The sequence below is a fragment of the Hippocampus zosterae genome, chromosome 7, assembly GCF_025434085.1.
Source record: "Hippocampus zosterae strain Florida chromosome 7, ASM2543408v3, whole genome shotgun sequence".
Taxonomy (NCBI): Eukaryota; Metazoa; Chordata; class Actinopteri; order Syngnathiformes; family Syngnathidae; genus Hippocampus; species Hippocampus zosterae.
The window spans coordinates 2,852,915-2,869,302 of NC_067457.1; the positions used below are offsets into that span (position 1 = coordinate 2,852,915).

Below are 16,388 nucleotides of genomic sequence, written 5' to 3' on the forward strand. Positions count from 1 at the left end.
GAAGAGCGTCGTCACGCGAACATGCGCGGCGACAAAGACGCCAAACATAAGATTTCTAGTAAGGCCGATGAGAAAATTGTGGATTCTTGTGACTCGGCCCATTGTGAGTGGCGCCTGGCTAAGACAAAAGCGGCGTCGCCTGTGAATCGGGGCAGTCAGCTGCCATGCGCTAGCTCAAGGCATAGGGCCGGCCCGGCACATGTGACCAAGCCGTCTCTGCACGAGCGGCCGACAAAAGGCGGCGACGCTTTCGCACGGGTGCATCGCCGTTCGCGTCCTGATGCCGCGCCCGCTTTCACCATGTATCGGGATGTGGAGCTACGACACTGCGATGAGCAGTCACAAGGGTACTTTTTGACAAGACCCACCACCACCCCCCACAGTCGTTCACGACTGTCCAGATGTCACATTACATGACATGGTGTCATGAATTCGAGACAATCTGCGTCTCGGACCGGACAAGTGGCCTCACTACAAACGTGACACGAGAAATCTTCAATCTGCTTTAGATCCAGATGGTGCATTGGGAGGCCAAAACAGCTGATTACACACACACCCCCCACACACACACCAGGCAAGCAGCCTCGAGAGCTGCCGACAGTAGCCAAGTGTAAGTGAGTGCAACTGACAGCGGCGTTTGAGCGAGCGTCCTGGATGGGGGCTGGGGGGGGGGGTTGAAAGCAGGAAGCGGCCGGCGGGGGTGGCCATGAATCTTTCATGCACCTGGGGACTCTTTGCATAACGGGAGCAAGCTGAGCACTAATGAAGTCAAGAGCAGATCACCTTTCAATAGCTGTTTGTGCCCTTTTATGTGCTTGACTTGTGCCTCTCAAAGAAAAGAAAAAAAAAACGGAAATAATAGCCTAATTGCCGTGGGATTAGGCTGAACAGGCACCGACTTGAAGAGTCGTATTTACACGGAAAATTTATATTCCGAGAAAAAGGTGGAACGTCAATTGTCAAGTCAAAAATGCCGATACGCGAGCGAGATCGGCAATGAAGGGCGTCGATCGACACACTGCCGATCACAATGGGTGACGGATCAATTGGAGCGCCGCTATTCGGGATTTTACAAAATGAACTTGGAATTTCAGGGGAATAAACTGGAACTCCAACAACAAAGCACTTCTTCTTTTCACATCAATGTGAAACATTCTACCCTTGCGGGGGAAAAAAACAACAACAACAGTTGCAATTATGCGAGAACTTACTCAACATTGAACAAGAATCGAGTGGGAATTTTCTGAAAGTCATCAAGCGTTTCACAAGAAAAAGACGGAATATTCCGAGAATCACGTCCTCGCGCTTGGAGAAAAAGTTGCCATTTAACCCGCAACTCAAAACAATGAGACAAACCGGTTGCATTGAGGGTTGCGCCGCGGGCAGGTTTTTTTTTTTTTTTTTAAGATGAAAATGAATTCGGCGGATCGATTGGGTGAGGACGATAAATCGACTGCTAGTTGTCGAGAGGAGATCGCAGGAGCAAGGAGACACTTCTTAAGGGGCAGACTGGGAAACAAACCTCAAAGGCGGCTACAAAACGTCGAGTCGGCTTGTCGTTGACCCTATTAGCCAAAACCGCAAGCTAACGTCGGTGCTACGGGTTTTGTGAAATTCGTGGCCACAAATTTCTGCTATTAAAATAAATACATCACTTTGACCGAGCAACATTATCCCTGTTGATGTTAAAAAAGTTTAAAAAAAAAAAAAAAACACCGAACCCCTCTAAAAAGCAAGGAATTATTTGAACAATCCCTCTCCAGCGCCGCGATGGCTCCTAGTCTGCTCCCTGACCTCGACCTCGCAGCTCCTCCATCAGTGGGAGAGCCTTACAAGATTCCCGGCCCCCAGTTCAGGGCAGCCTATCTCGACACACACACGCATTAAAAAAAAAAAAACCCAAAAAAACGATTTGATGGATGCCATGCTCATCCGGCTCTCTCCCTCGACGGTGACTAATAGGCTAATAATTTAGCTGTCACCCTGGATGGCGTTGGTATCTTGCGCTTTCTCGCTGAGGGAACACCGCCCTAAAACCGGCTGACGTCAAGCACCGAAAAAAAATAAAAATATGACGGAGAGCCCGTCATGGGCCCGTCATGGGCACCCGGCACTCAAACGCACTATGTGGAAGTATGCTATAAATAGGTCGAAGAAAGCGCGTGTTGCAATCGTGAGAAAAGCTGCAAAAAAAGTTCTTGGAGTGGACGGCAAACGTCATGAAAGAAAAAGCCGCCGACGTTCAACGCGGAGCCTGCTGCGAGTCGGCTTCGCTCGTGGCATGTTTCATCGTTATATCTGTCAAGAAATTCATTTGCTGCCACCCGAAACCCATTTTGCGGTCTTTCTTTTGTTCTGTTGGAGTTGGCGTCAAATTTACCGTCCAAGTCAATTTTCCTGCCACGCCCACATAATCGCTTCTTTTCTCCACGTTTTGGTCAGCAACTGCTGTTTTGGGGTGAAATCAACTCGATACGGATGGCTAAAGGGTGGGGGAGGGGGGGGGGAAATAGTCGGTCTTTTCTTTTTGGAGGTCCGGCGCTTACGCCGTCACAGAACAGAATATTCTTTGAGTCGTGAAAGATCAAAGTGTTCAAAAACGGCGGCCATTGTTTTGAAGATGGTTGTTCCGGTGAATCAGGTTTAATTACACTCATCTCGTTTTGGATGAACACTCCAGAGCCAACTCCACTCATGTTGCTCACGACGGAGGCCCTTTTGTGAGCGAGATTCTTTTTCTTCTTTTTTTTTTTGGGAGGTGTTACTTGGCGCCAAAGGGATGACGGAGTCATGTTCTGGAACATTCTAGCAGTCTGCCTTTGATCCTTCGCGCCGACTGACAGCTCGTGGGCCTCGTGCGACGACGCAGGACTTTCACTTGACTTTGCCTATCAGCCCCCGGAGTGGAAAACCCTCGTCGTAACAATAATAGCGGGCCTTGGATGTTTTGAAACCTCAAGTATGGTGGCAGGCCCTGCTGCTTTTGTTTGTGCAGCGGAGGTGGACATGTGTGCGGAGGGAGGGGGGGGGGGGGGGGGGCTCCAAGGCCGGACCCTCTATCCTTCCTGTTCGCTTACCAGAGGCCTCTCGCACTTATCAGTTCCAGATCTCACCAGAACAGAAAAGAAAGAGAGAGACCACTGACAGGAAGGGGATTTTGAGCCCCGCCCCCGCACCCCCAATGTTTTCCTTTCACAGAATGTCTGTCCCTCACATGTGACAGAAGAAAGCAATTATTCATTCGGCATACACACCGCTGCCGTTGACAAACAGCCTGCAAGGCCTCAGACGTCATCAATGACATCAAGTGCCACTCACAGGGCTGGGGAGAGGGGGAGGGGTGGGGGGCATGAATAACAGATGAAGTCATGCCCCACTAAAAGCTCGAAAGTTACATTTACAAGGAGGATCTGGTGCAAAAATGATCCGAGACATTTTTTTTTCTTTTGTGCCGCCTTGGCTTCATAATTAATATAATTATAATAATCATTCGTAAATGTCTCACATGCTGAAGCGTCCGTTGCCTAACGTCCTCTTTTCAAAAAGCTCTCGAGGTTGTCAAATTTCAAGCCGTAGTATTGCAGCTAGTCGAGAAAAAAACAAATATCGTCAACACGTATGGGGAAAAAGAAAAAAAAAATTGCGAACAATGAAAAGGACTTCAGCGTTGCAACGGCTTTGTTGATATTTGTTTGCTTTTGGTGGCGGCCCACGGAAACGCGCTTCTTGCATAACACGAAAAACAAACGTGCACAACGATAAAGGCAAACGGCTTCAGAGCAACCGTGAGAGCTGCACAACGGACTCGTGATGTGCCAGGTGGCAATTTTTCTACCGATATCAAAAACGGGATCATTTCCTGCTTTGTATGGCTAATACTGATAACCGACTTTTTTTTTCTTTGATACGACAACAACGTCTGTAGTTGCAGCTTCAAAGAATGGAATGTTTCAATACTGCCTCGTAATGTGGCGAGGTCAGAGGTCAATAATTCATCAAATGATTTGAAAATGACCCCACGGATAGAGTGTAGATCATAAAAGCAAGCTAAGGCAAGATGGCGTTATTCATTCAACACGCTTCACATATTTGGAAAAAAAAATACAACAGTTGTCGTAGCAGTCGTAGTGCCAGTCGCCCCCCCCAAGGAGAACAAAATTCAGCGTTTCAAATTCTGCGTGCTCAATTCTCCAGGGAATACAAAAGCGCAGTTCAGGAACAGAACTTGAAACCGGACCGGACGAAAACAGGCAAATTGTCATTAATCACTGTCGGGCACATGATTCGTTTTCTGGAATCTGGGGGTTGGGGGGACAGACATCGCGTCTGAACTACCTTGCAGTACATTTTCCACAATAGTCGTTTTGCTTTATCCCACTCTGGCAGATGTTTGTCAGCGGAAGTGAATTATTTCTCAGCAGCAATCAAGATTAACTCTCATCTACGCTCTGCATGGCCCAATTCTTAATCCACGAAGCCATTGGCGTTATTGTATCATACACCGGACTAACCGATACCAATCACAGTCCGTCTATTTTTTTTTTGAACGTTCATACATCCTGTTGATGCTCAATTTGCGACTATTGTCGAGGCTCTCCCAGAATCTTCCATCAAGGCGCTGTTCACCGTCACCGATTTTGACCAGCAACGACACAATTGTACACAATTACTTCATTCTAACTTAAAATACAGCCAAACCCAACCCCCCCCCCCCCTCCCCAAAACAAAACAACAACTCACCTTTGTTGACGTGAATCCTCGACTCTTCTCCTCGGAAGACCCCCCCCACCCATCCACACAGCGGCAGGAGAAACACCCCCAGGACCCCGAGTTTTCTGGTCCTATGGAGAAGGGGGGGGGGGGGAAAGAGCTCAGTTAAACAAAAATAAAGGCGGCAAGTTAAAATGTAGACCTCCACGAGGCTTAAACTGTTCACAAGTCTGGAGCATCTTGTCGGAAATACGAGTCGTGCCGTTTGCCCCCCGCCCTCCCAACATTTTCACAACTAGTTAGCACTTGGTTTGCAACCTGTTAAGAAAATGTGTTTGATCAAGTCCAATTTGAGTCTCAATTGCGTTTACTGGCCCTGGCATTTCTGCCACTGAACCCCCCACTTGAGTTTTTCATTCCGTCAGAAATACACGCCGGCTGCGTTTTTATCCGTCGCATTTTGACGACTATTTCCCGCTTGATTCGCAGCCTGTTTGGGAAAGCACATCGGACGTCAAAGCCGGTAAAAATCTATCCAAGCGGATCGGCTCGGCTCCAGGTTGTGGTTGAGAGGACAAGGCTAAACGCTCAATATATACTAAGAACATATAATACAAAAAAATATATACATTTTTTTAAATCACCCAAAACAAGCAGAACTCCCTTGAGTCCCACATGTATTTTCTTATTATTATTGTGGCAGTTTTTTTCCCTCCTGTGTTGAAAAAGAAAGTGGATAGGGGTGCTGGGGGGGTGGCTCATTGGGTCGAGCTGCACAGGATGCATGCTTTTTAAAGCCAGACCCCCGCCCCCACCACCACCACCACCAGACAGCTCAGTGCTATTCATCAACAGTTTTTCCCGGGCAAGTGGCGGGGAAGGGGGCGGGGGGAATCAATCCTCTCCAAGCAGCAAACAGTTTATAATAACACGAGATGGGGGGGGGGGGGGGAACTGCAAGAGAATTGATTTGTTTAAGCACAATAACACGGCTCAGCGGCGCACACTTGAGTGAAGGGAATGACTGGCAGTGGGAAAGCGCAAGCAGTAATTGAACGGCTGGCTGCTGGCAGAGTGCATATGTGAAATACACACGCTTGTTATCGAATTAAGGGAGACTTTTTTTTTGGAATGCCCCGGCAGAAAAACAAACAAACAAAACAAAACACAAAAAAAAAAAAGCGTTATGAAAGTCAACTCAACACATGGGTCAGTGCCAGCGGCTGTAGAGGGCTTAGACTACTTCCTGGATTGGAAATGGGTGAAGTAAAAATCTTAATTATTTACATTTTTAACTTATACGGGCTATTTAAAAATAATGACATTTCAATTGAAGGTTATAAAAGAAATCCTCTCCTAAAACATTAAAAAAAAAAAAAACAGATTTGCGGCGCCATTAGATAAGACGGAGACATGCGGCGGCCGCCTTGTGTCAAGCCATCAAGGCAGAGAGGAATGGCCGCGCTGCTGATTGCAGGTTGGCTCGCTCGGAGTTGATTACCTCCGAACGCAGAAGCCTTTTCAAGCGCCGCCGCTCTAATTAGACGCAGTCTGACACGCGCACGCAAAACGCACGGCAGTGCCAAACCGCCGCACGACGGCGAGCCCCGACTATGTACACAAAATGCGAATAGTGACAATTTGCAAGCATCCGTCCGTCCGTACGTTATCTCGGCCGCTTATGACGTGCTAAGCGGTCAATTAGAGGTCATCAATTATCCAAATAGTTGAGAACTCATGAGCAAGAGTTCATTCATTCATTCATTCATCTTCCTAACCGCTTGATCCTCACTAGGGTCGCGGGGGGTGCTGGAGCCTATCCCAGCTGTCTCCGGGCAGTAGGCGGGGGACACCCTGAATCGGTTGCCAGCCAATCGCAGGGCACACAGAGACGAACAACCATTCGCACTCACACTCACACCTAGGGACAATTTAGAGTGTTCAATCAGCCTGCGATGCATATTTTTGGAATGTGGGAGGAAACCGGAGCACCCGGGGAAAACCCACGCAGGCCCGGGGAGAACATGCAAACTCCACACAGGGAGGCCGGAGCTGGAATCGAACCCGGTACCTCTGCACTGTGAAGCCGACGTGCTAACCACTGGACTACCGGGCCGCCTGAGCAAGAGTTATTTTTTTTAATTAATTTTTTTGGGATAGACTTTTGTGTTGATATTTGGACAGAGGGGGCGCCATAGAAGTGAGCGTTGGGCTAGGCGACGTACGACATAGCGGCTCTCACTGGCGCCCGGTGACCCTTCCCTTTCGCTTTAGCCGCTGCTCTTCTGTCACAAATCACCCCTGACACTTGCCTCCACTCCTACTCTTCGGTCCGCCTCCCTTCCGCACTCCCCGTTGCTCTGAGAGGAACACAAAACACACGTAAAAAAAAAAAAAAGATCACACACACTTGCTGGAATCAGGATTTAGCGTCGCAAACTTTACGATGGGGCGAATTCAAGCGGAATGCGGGTGGAAAAGTGGATTCATCTTTTTTTTTTCTTGCCTCCGTCATCGTTGCTTTTTGTGAAAAGAAAGAAAAAAAATAAGGGAAAGAAGATGGGTGGTGGGGCGGTGGGGGTGTTATGGGGTTCTCTGAGGAATCCGGGGCGGGTAAAAGGCAGCACATGACCTATTGGGAGGGAAAATGATTAAAGGCTGAGACGAACACAATCTGCTGGTGCCACAGGAAAGGGGGGAGGCATTTCTTGGGCCAATAAGTGAAGGAAGCATCACAGCGGAAGAGGGGAATTGAGAGCTTGGGGGGGGGGGGGGGGGACCTTTAGCGGCTACTGAACCTTGACCGCGCTGGCCGAGGCACATTTCCTTGCATCCGTTTTTTCAAGCTAGCCTCCAACGCGCATGCTAACGGCGTTTGCCCGTATCGATTTTTTTACAGCGGTCTTTGCGGAAGATTGATTGAATCTCAACAGCCGGGCTCCCGCTACGTCCGTGATGACACGTTTCAAATTCCGTTTGGCGACGGCCGCCGCCGACAAAACAGGATGCACAGGAGACGACGCGAGGGGGGCGGGCCGTGATTGCTGTGGATGCCCGGCCTGGCAATCCCACATCAACACCCCGTCGGACCTCGATCAGAACGCGACGGGCCTGGAGGACCGGGACTGGACTGGCCCCTTTGATAGAGCGTGAGACGGTGTCTCGGTTTTTAAAGTCACAGGTTGGTCTGGGGTGGGGGGGGGGGGGGGGGGGGTGACGACAACGAACTGCGAGCGGCAAATTGGAACGAATCAAATCTCATTTGAAATCTCCGTGAGCGGAAAACGCAGCCGAAGGAACTCGTCTTCTTTGAGAAAAGATGTTTTAGATGGTTTCTTTGTGGTACAACCTCGATAGTTTGTCTGGCGTGAGCACAGTAATTGGCCAGTTCTGCTTTTCGGGCTGGATTAACAAAAGGTCAATTGTATCCCCGAGAACAGAATGGAGCGCTTTCATTTCGGCGCGTCAAGCCGCGGCGGCTACCGATCAATACATGCTCAGCCGAGGAAGGCGCCGTCGCTCCCTTCCTCCCCCCTCCCCCCCCCCCCCCGCCTCTCCCTTTTCCAGCCCCATCCCGGCCTGTAGCGCGCATCCGAACCGCAGCGGACCGGCTCCCAATTCAGCATCTCAACAGAAGAACAACCAAAACGGAAACAAATCAATCAATCAATCAATCAATCGCAAACGAGGCAAGAACTTTTTTGGTAGCCACGGAAACTTTTCAGAAATCAATCAAAAAACGTTCCGCCCGTTAGCCAGCACGAAGATGACATTTGCGCGGAGGATGTGTTTTTAGAGGGGGTTGGTCAAACTAATGAGCGGCAAAATAAATAAACACATGACCAAAATTTATTATTATTATTTTTTTTTTTTTAATGTATGATGAAATCTGATGTTTCCATCTGATCGCAAAACGCTGGAAGCGCCCTTCAATATTCACATCCGGCGGATCAACGGCAGAAAGCCTGCGCTCTTATCAATCATTCATCCACTTTCCATTGAGAGACCAGACCGGGACAATTGCGACTTGGCGCAGTGAAAACAACAACAACAAAAACAAAAAGGGAAAATCAGCCAAAACCAGCCAAAAACAGCCACCCATCAGCCAAATCAGCACGGGTCTATTCAGGAAATGTGATTCGTTGTTTGAAGCACGGGGTAAAGTCAAGTGATTTTTTTTTTTGTTTTTGAGAAACTACGAGAGAAACCAAGAATGTCTTTTCGTTCTAGGTCTCCATTCAGATACTGGACTTGGATGTACAGTATGTGCATGTTGGAGAAGCAAGGCCTCAGCGAGCCTTTTCCACGGCTGCCTCAGGTCTTCCGCCCGTATCCGCCCCCCCCCGTGAATAGCTAGCCCAAGTAAATGAGGCACGGCGGCGCGCTTCGACGCGCTGAACATCCACCTTTGGCCCGTTCCTTCGACAAAGCCAACAAGGTGAAGCAGCAGAACAAATGTGCGCGTTTGCCTGCACAACAAAAGACAACATGCTCAGAGGCGAGCGACATCGCAGGGATCTGATTTCCTTTCCGCCGAGTTTGAGTCGTTACCATTTCTTGTAATAGGCTGGCATGAAATGCAGCGCGTTCTGCGTCACGATTCTTAGAAGACGAAAGGGGGGTAAGGGGGGGGACATGTTTTCTGCTCTACGGTAATCCCTGCTGGTATCGAAATGTTTGCTCTCTAAATATTTACCCACCCAGAGTCGCGTCTCGAGCTCAACGCACGCACCTTGAGACGTCTTTTTTTAAGAGTATTGCGTCCCACGGGAGACGCGACGAAAGCGCGGCAGACTGTTTTGCGAGCGACTCGACTCTTCTGAGCGCCAGGCGAGGCGCGCACAATCCTCCCGGCTCCTCGAAACAATTTGGGGGCAAGGAGTCATTTGCCACCGACAAACAGGAGGGGGGTTGAAATCCCTGTAAATGAAAATAAACATCTTCCAAACTTGGTACAGCACCCGCTCAAATCAGAAGGATTAAAAAGAAATGCCAAGTATATAAAATGGGGGTGAACGAGCCCCCCCCCTCAAACGAATACTATGACTCTGACCTGGAAAATGAATGCTATTTGGGCTAGCATTTTATACCTACAAGGTGTTCTGAAGCCACCACAACAACCCCAGTCCAGATTCCGACTGTCAAGTCCCAACCTCGCTCTTCCGCACACTTAAAGCGGACAACGAGGCGCTCTAAAGCCTACAAGAGGATTGGATCCAAACTAGCCTGCTGCTTAAAAAAAGCGGTGGTTTTGACGGCTGTTGGCTGGGCCCACAACCCCTCCCCCGCCATCCCCTCCGTGTGCACAAAGACACTTCGGACTTCTCATTGGGGGTCACAAAGGTCGCATTGCGTCTCTCTTCATCGGTAAGCCGCGGCCAGCCTTTGAACACCACGTTGAGGATCGTAGAGTCGCGACGGCAGCGGCGAAGCCGAACGGTCTGCGATGACGACCTTTTTTACGCGGCGTTATTAAACAGAACAAAGCTGGCGCCGATTGCCATTCTTGAGAGCGTTTAACTCGCGTTGAAAATAGCAGCCAAGCCAGCCGGCGAAATAACCTTGGCGTGTTCCCAAAAAAAAAAAAAAAAAAAAAAAGGGCGGGGGTTTTATCAATCCTCACAATCGTCTCGGTGTCTCTCTGCTACGAGGCTGCCTTGGCGGAGGCTGGGACAGAATTTTTAAAATGTGCAACAAGATGAGAATGACTTGCTCAGAACGGCAGTTGATTTGACTTTGCAACCCCCCCCGCAACATTCTCAAACTGCGGCCGCTCAGTGAGATGCGGTCCGGTGGCGAATTTTAAGGGCTAATATTAATCTCGTCGAGAAGAAAGTGTCGGTCGCACTGCCTGTCGTGGTTGTAACCGCTTTTGATGTCATATCAAAGTCCGCTTGCAAAAGAAGAGCCGGTTGTCATGCTGATGCGCTCCCAAATTGTCCGTTTGCTATACAAGCCGTGATTCGCTCTCAATAATTCCGCTGGATAAAGACGCGATCATATTGTAGATTGAGTAGATTGAAAAAAAAAATGCAGCTAGCCAGACATATTTGATTGCGGCTCTCAAGCGCGATAAAGACTTTGCCGCTCACTCCCCAAACGCATCCGCTCGGATTTTATGACTCTGGTTAAAATGCGGGTGTTAAATATTCATGCTGCGTTGAGGGCTCGCACCCGTGAAGCAGTCTCCCACGCCGCCTCATCTTCTTTCTCCTCACAGAAAGTAAGAAACTTTTTTTATCATGGAGGGGGTGGGGGTTAATATGGGGACAGATCAGAGAAAGAACTGCGTCTGGGTGCCCTGCCCTCCCCCCCCCATCACTAAAGAGTCATAAACTACCACAAGTGGCGACTCACAAGGGTCACTCTGCAACAAGGAACTCCCCCCCTGCCGCCCTTTTTTATGTCTACCCCCCCACCCCCACCAGCCAGCCTAGATTAGGTTTCACATTCCAACCTCACAAATACACAGACACCGAGGAGGAATGAGACACCTCCACTTTTGTTTGGGACACGTCTGACCTCGACACTATTTCATCAGTGAGCACATTTGCAGCGTCAATCAAATCTCGGGCTGCGTCCCGGTCGTCCTCGCCGTTCCCCACCCGGCCGGCCGGCATGGGCGCAGCGCTCGTACTGCGGTGCGGATGACTAACAAACGACTGGCGTCGGCTGGCTCAAGGAGAATCGGTTGAATCGGTCTCATCCAAGTTTGCCGGCTAAAGAAGGCTCGGCGCCGATAGCCGTTGACGGTAATGAATTTGGGTGTCAACTTGTCTGCTTGCTTCAACAAAAGTAATTGTGAGCTTGCGGCGTCGATTCCATCTCGGCGAGTTGGGCTAGCCAAAAGAACTTGCGGTTGGTTGTCGGCTAAAGAAGTTGCGCCTGCAAAGCCTGTTCATTCAGTTTCAACTAAGAAGAAGCCACCGCCGTCAGGGCTGTCGATTCCGTCCCAACGAGCCTACCCGTTGAACTTTGCGGGCTGAGTTTTTCAACGACAAAAAAAAAAAAAAAAAGTCCGATGAGCGCCTTCCAACTCAACACGACGGCAAATGATTGCAATGAAGGAGTGGGAACAAGTAAGCCGCGTGTTGCTAATTCGCACGTCGTCTCCCGCAACTGCGTTCAAGCACTCGGAAAGCAGGCCTTAGCATACGTTGAAATGCTAGCTGGAATCGCCAACGGAGCGGGTTGACTGCGATTCATCACAAGCGTGCCCCCCCACACTTTCCGGCACGGTTGCAGCTGTACGAGCGGGCAGCTCCATTGTCGGGACTAACAAGAGGGCGCAGAGGTCACTTGCATTTTCACAAGAGCTTTGCCGGAGGGGCGAGCGGCACGCTAGTCTGTTTGGTATGGATCCGCGCTAAAGCTCCCCTACTATAGAGTCACATCATCACCGCTCTATTATAGCGGGGTTGGGGGGGGGGGGGGGGTAGATTAGATTAAGTGAGATTATGCGGTGAAAGGGGCTCCCTTAAAAAGAGCAAAAATAACACACTCGGGGTTTAGCGTGCGAGTCAACAGCGGGATTACGGCAACGAGCGGCGCACTGAAATCCAACGCTAATACGCACAAGTGTCCCTCCTTTGAAGTCAAAAGCAACAAACGTGTTGGCGAAGTCCGCCGCGCACCCGGCGACACGACTGGACGCGGCGCGATTCATTTTACGGGAGTTCCTGATCGTTCGCTACTAGTTTTGCCGCCATTTTTAATTTGCTAGTTATTTAAATGGATCAAGTACCGCTGCATTTGAATTTCACTTCAGAAGGTAGCTTGTAAAACCTTCGAGAAGAGCTATCTTGTTTTGGGGGGGTTTTTTGCTCCAAAATGCAGTAGCCGAGACTATCGGGAACGGTGCGTACAGTCAAAGTACACAAAAAAAAAAAAAAGAGAAAGAAGCAACTGCTATCACCGACGTGACCCAAAATATAGAGCGAGTGGTTGCACACTGTAACGTGATTAAACGATTGTGTGGTCTGGCCACATTCCCGGCACCTCACCCGCCGCAGATTTTCCTTCCCCGAACCGTGTTTTCAAAATAGAAGCCTCATATTAACAGTCAACAGTCAAGACGACAGCACTCCTGCGTTGTCCCCCCCCCCCCTAAATCACCGCAAAAGCGCGCACATGCCCGACATGCACCGACACATGCAAGCTATAAGGATTCATATTCAGACGCTGACGTATTACCCGTGAAATCTTCAAGAGTTTTGACGACAAAGCTCACAATCACTTCAAGATGACGGCGAACGTTTGCAATCACCTGTTTCATGTACGGCGCCGAGAAGTAGTCGCGAAGGGCCCCCCTCCCCCAACTCAAAAAAAAAAAAATCTTGGTTGACAAGTGAAATTAATGACTGTCAATCACACACACACAAGTGTAAAATCTGTCAAAAGTCAAGTGACAAATTACAATAACGACGACGTGGTTGTGTCATTACAAAACAAGCCTAAAACAATTCTTTCAACCTGATGGCCAAATGTTTGCATTGATCCATCAACTGAAAAAAAAAAAAAAGTGGCAAAAACTTCCTCAGCGTCCACTTTAAACTTGAGTGTGGTTTTCTCGCCCCTGCTGACTAATGATTGACCGGAAGCTACGAAAGTCCCTTGGATGGCCTCCACTTTGAGCACCTGGCCATGAAACATTGACGCGCTGTCCAATAAATCGCAACAATTAATCCGCTGCTTGTTTGGCCAACAAACAAAGACACAATCCGGTCTTTTAACTTCGACTGCACGCTTGGAACCACCTGAGCACAAAGTCATTGACTCGCTCATGAATCATACGAGGAACTGCAGTCACGTGACCAGAAAGTGCCAAGTGATGAATCCCCCCCCCCGCCGTCACCACATCGCTGCCAATCTCTCGCTATCGCGCATGAATCACATGAACAACATTTTTAACTGTCATGAAGCCTCTTGGCAATCATTGTAAGAATGCCTTGCGTGTCGCGGAACACACATCAATCTAAGACAAAAACAGTCCGTCAAACAGGTCACGGGAGCTAATCGGATTTCCCACTGATCAACTTGGCACCTGAAGGCAACATCTTCAGACACTTTGTTTTTGCAGCTAAATATCAACACGCGCTGGATGTAATCAGCCGAGAAAATTCCGGAAGGCGGAACGTCCAGACTGAAGATCTTCTCCTGTCGTGTTTTTTTTTTTTCTTTTGGGGGTGGGCGGGGAGGAGGAGATTGCTTTTTTGGAAGCAGCTCCAGACGGCGTCCTCCGCCCGACCGCGTGATTCATCCCAAGAGACGAGGAGCTTCGCAAACCTCCCACAAGCTCCACCGCAGACCGATGGAGTTTTTTTTTTTGTTCCTAAAAGGAGAGCTGAAGAAGAGGTCTAAGTGGAATTCCCAGGATGAAATCGACAAAGATGACGTAAAGACATTTGTGCCTCAAAAATCTCTCGGGGAGCATTCATTGCTTTTGCTTTTGAATGTTTTCTGACCCCCCCCCCCCACTTTTTTTTTGTATCTCCCTTCAGCAAAAATAAAGAACAACTATTGCCCAAATCAAGTTTTTAAAATGTATTATTTGAAGCCTCCATTTTTTTCCCCACATTTACTAAAATGATTTTTTTTCCTCCCAGTTTCAAGGTAAATCTAATAATCTCCATTTCAGGTATTCTATTCTAAATTCAAATGAATTTACGTTGCAACGTGGACTCAGTTATTTGAAATCGTTTTCTCCACTTTTTGTTCTAAAACCAGTGTTTTTGTCAAAACTAACCCACGTTCTACTGTCGATTACGACAGATTGGATTGAGATTGAAACTTTTGTTTTTAAACTCCTGGTTTAGAAAGAAAAAGTCTACTTTCCTGCTTGGTAGATTGATATCGTAACAGGATACAATATTGTGTGGGTTTTGAAAGACAAATCCAAAATTTGGGGAAGTGCCAGTGCTCCACACTTCTAACATTTCCCAATAGCGGGGCAGGAAGTCAAGGAGTTAATAAATAGTGGCGGGCCAGACGCACGTGCTGCGTTGCAGATCGGCGCCTCAATGTGCCTTTTGTGTGACGGCCGGCTGGCTGGCTGGCTGGCGTTTCCACACGCTTGACATGAATGGAAGAAGGTCAGGCTCGGTGGGCTCGGCCCCCGCGGGTTAGTAAGGAAAAAAAAAAAATGGCTAGTGGTGTCCCATATGATTTCTTATGATCACGAAGCCACTGGATGTTTGACTGTTGCCAAGGCCAGGTGCACAAATCAGAAGCCATGCCAGGGGTGACATGACACGAATGTAAACAAGGAAGAACACCGCCGCCAGCAGCAGCAGCAGCAATTTTCTGGATGCGGCATCATTCATCACACAACAACAAAAACAAAGCAAAATGTCTGCAAATGTGTGCCACCTGTCTGGAAGTCACTCACTTCTCCCAGCAGTGCAGTAAAGGACACCGAGTGACAACCCTTCATTAGAAACAATGTAGTCAGAATGAAGCGTATCGTCAACAGTGCCATGCACGCCCTCATGCGTATCATAACTCTCCGCTGCTGCCAAATTGGGGAAAGAAGCATTCAATTTCAGTGGAAATCGTGCACTGCGGTGACCACTATTGAGGCTTGTCCACTCATCCTGCAGCGTGCACGCATCGGCTCAATAGCGCACAACAATGAAACAAAAGGTCGGTGCTCTGAAGAAGAAATACAAAATAAATAGCATCGCAAAACGGCACGGAGCTGTTTTGCACACCGCGGCGCGAGAGATGAATCACGCCGGATGCACGCAAGCCATCGCCGGCCGAGCCTCCGAGCACCGACCGCGGCTAAGGCGAGCAAATGCCTCCCATCCCCCGGCAGCGAGCACCGCGGATCCCGGCGGAAGCGAGCGCAGCGAGAGCGGAGGTGTTTCCACCTCCGTGCCGGTGACTCTCCTTTTGTTAGCGGGTCGGAAACAATCTGAGCCCGAGTGGCGAGGACAAAACAAGGCAAAAAGCAACTCGGGACGGAGCGAGCCGAGCGGCCGCCTCGGCTGCGGCGAGCGGCGGCTGAGTTTGTGGCTACTCACCGGCGGGGGAAACAGACAAAAGTCCTCGCTGATCGTCGCCTCTTGTTTGTCAATTGTGTCCCCGCCAACGGCTCAACGTCAGCCGCGAGCAGAGTGGGGAGACTCCGGCGGAGCTCAAGCGAGTTGAAGTGTCAAATTACATGGGCTATTCTATTACCACTGGGGACTGGAGCGCCGCGGCTGAGCGCAAAACCCGGCCCGGAGTTTGGTGCTCGAGATGGGCGCTGCTGGCCGCCCGCGAACCGATAGGCGGCTCGGATCATAAATGGGAGGAAAAATAGCGATCTGTAATGTCATACTTTACAAACACACGCTGCTATTACGCAACTCGCCGGAATGTAAAAAAATGAAACCATATTTATGGCATTTCAATGGACACAGTGCCACTCCAAATGGCGAGTGTGCCTGTCAACTGCACGAATATGAGGTGTTCTTCACGGAGGATAAACAATACATGCCTGTTAGTCGGCCAACTCGATTTTATCCGTCCACGTACAACTCCCTTTTTTTTCAAATATCTATTGCTTTGCTAGCACGTATGAGTCATTGTGTATTGCTTTGTTAGTATGAAGCTAAATTGACTTGTTAGTTGAAGCTATTTAGTCGTTTTGAAATTGACAAAAACAATAGGGAAAGAAATACACGTTGTTCCGA

The 16,388-nt window shown here is 49.1% G+C and overlaps 1 protein-coding gene across 1 annotated transcript in view; it reads right to left on the bottom strand.

The window, feature by feature from the left end:
- The window catches only part of LOC127604873 (zinc finger MIZ domain-containing protein 1-like), a 39,525-nt gene extending 23,529 nt beyond the window's left edge, over nt 1–15,996 (bottom strand). The window contains exons 1-2 of the mRNA XM_052072243.1: nt 15,735–15,996; nt 4,741–4,841 (exon numbers count right to left, since the gene is read on the bottom strand). The gene's annotated coding sequence lies outside the window, so the exon portion shown is untranslated. The remainder of the gene's footprint in view (nt 1–4,740; nt 4,842–15,734) is intronic.
- Between the last annotated feature and the right edge of the window lie 392 nt (nt 15,997–16,388).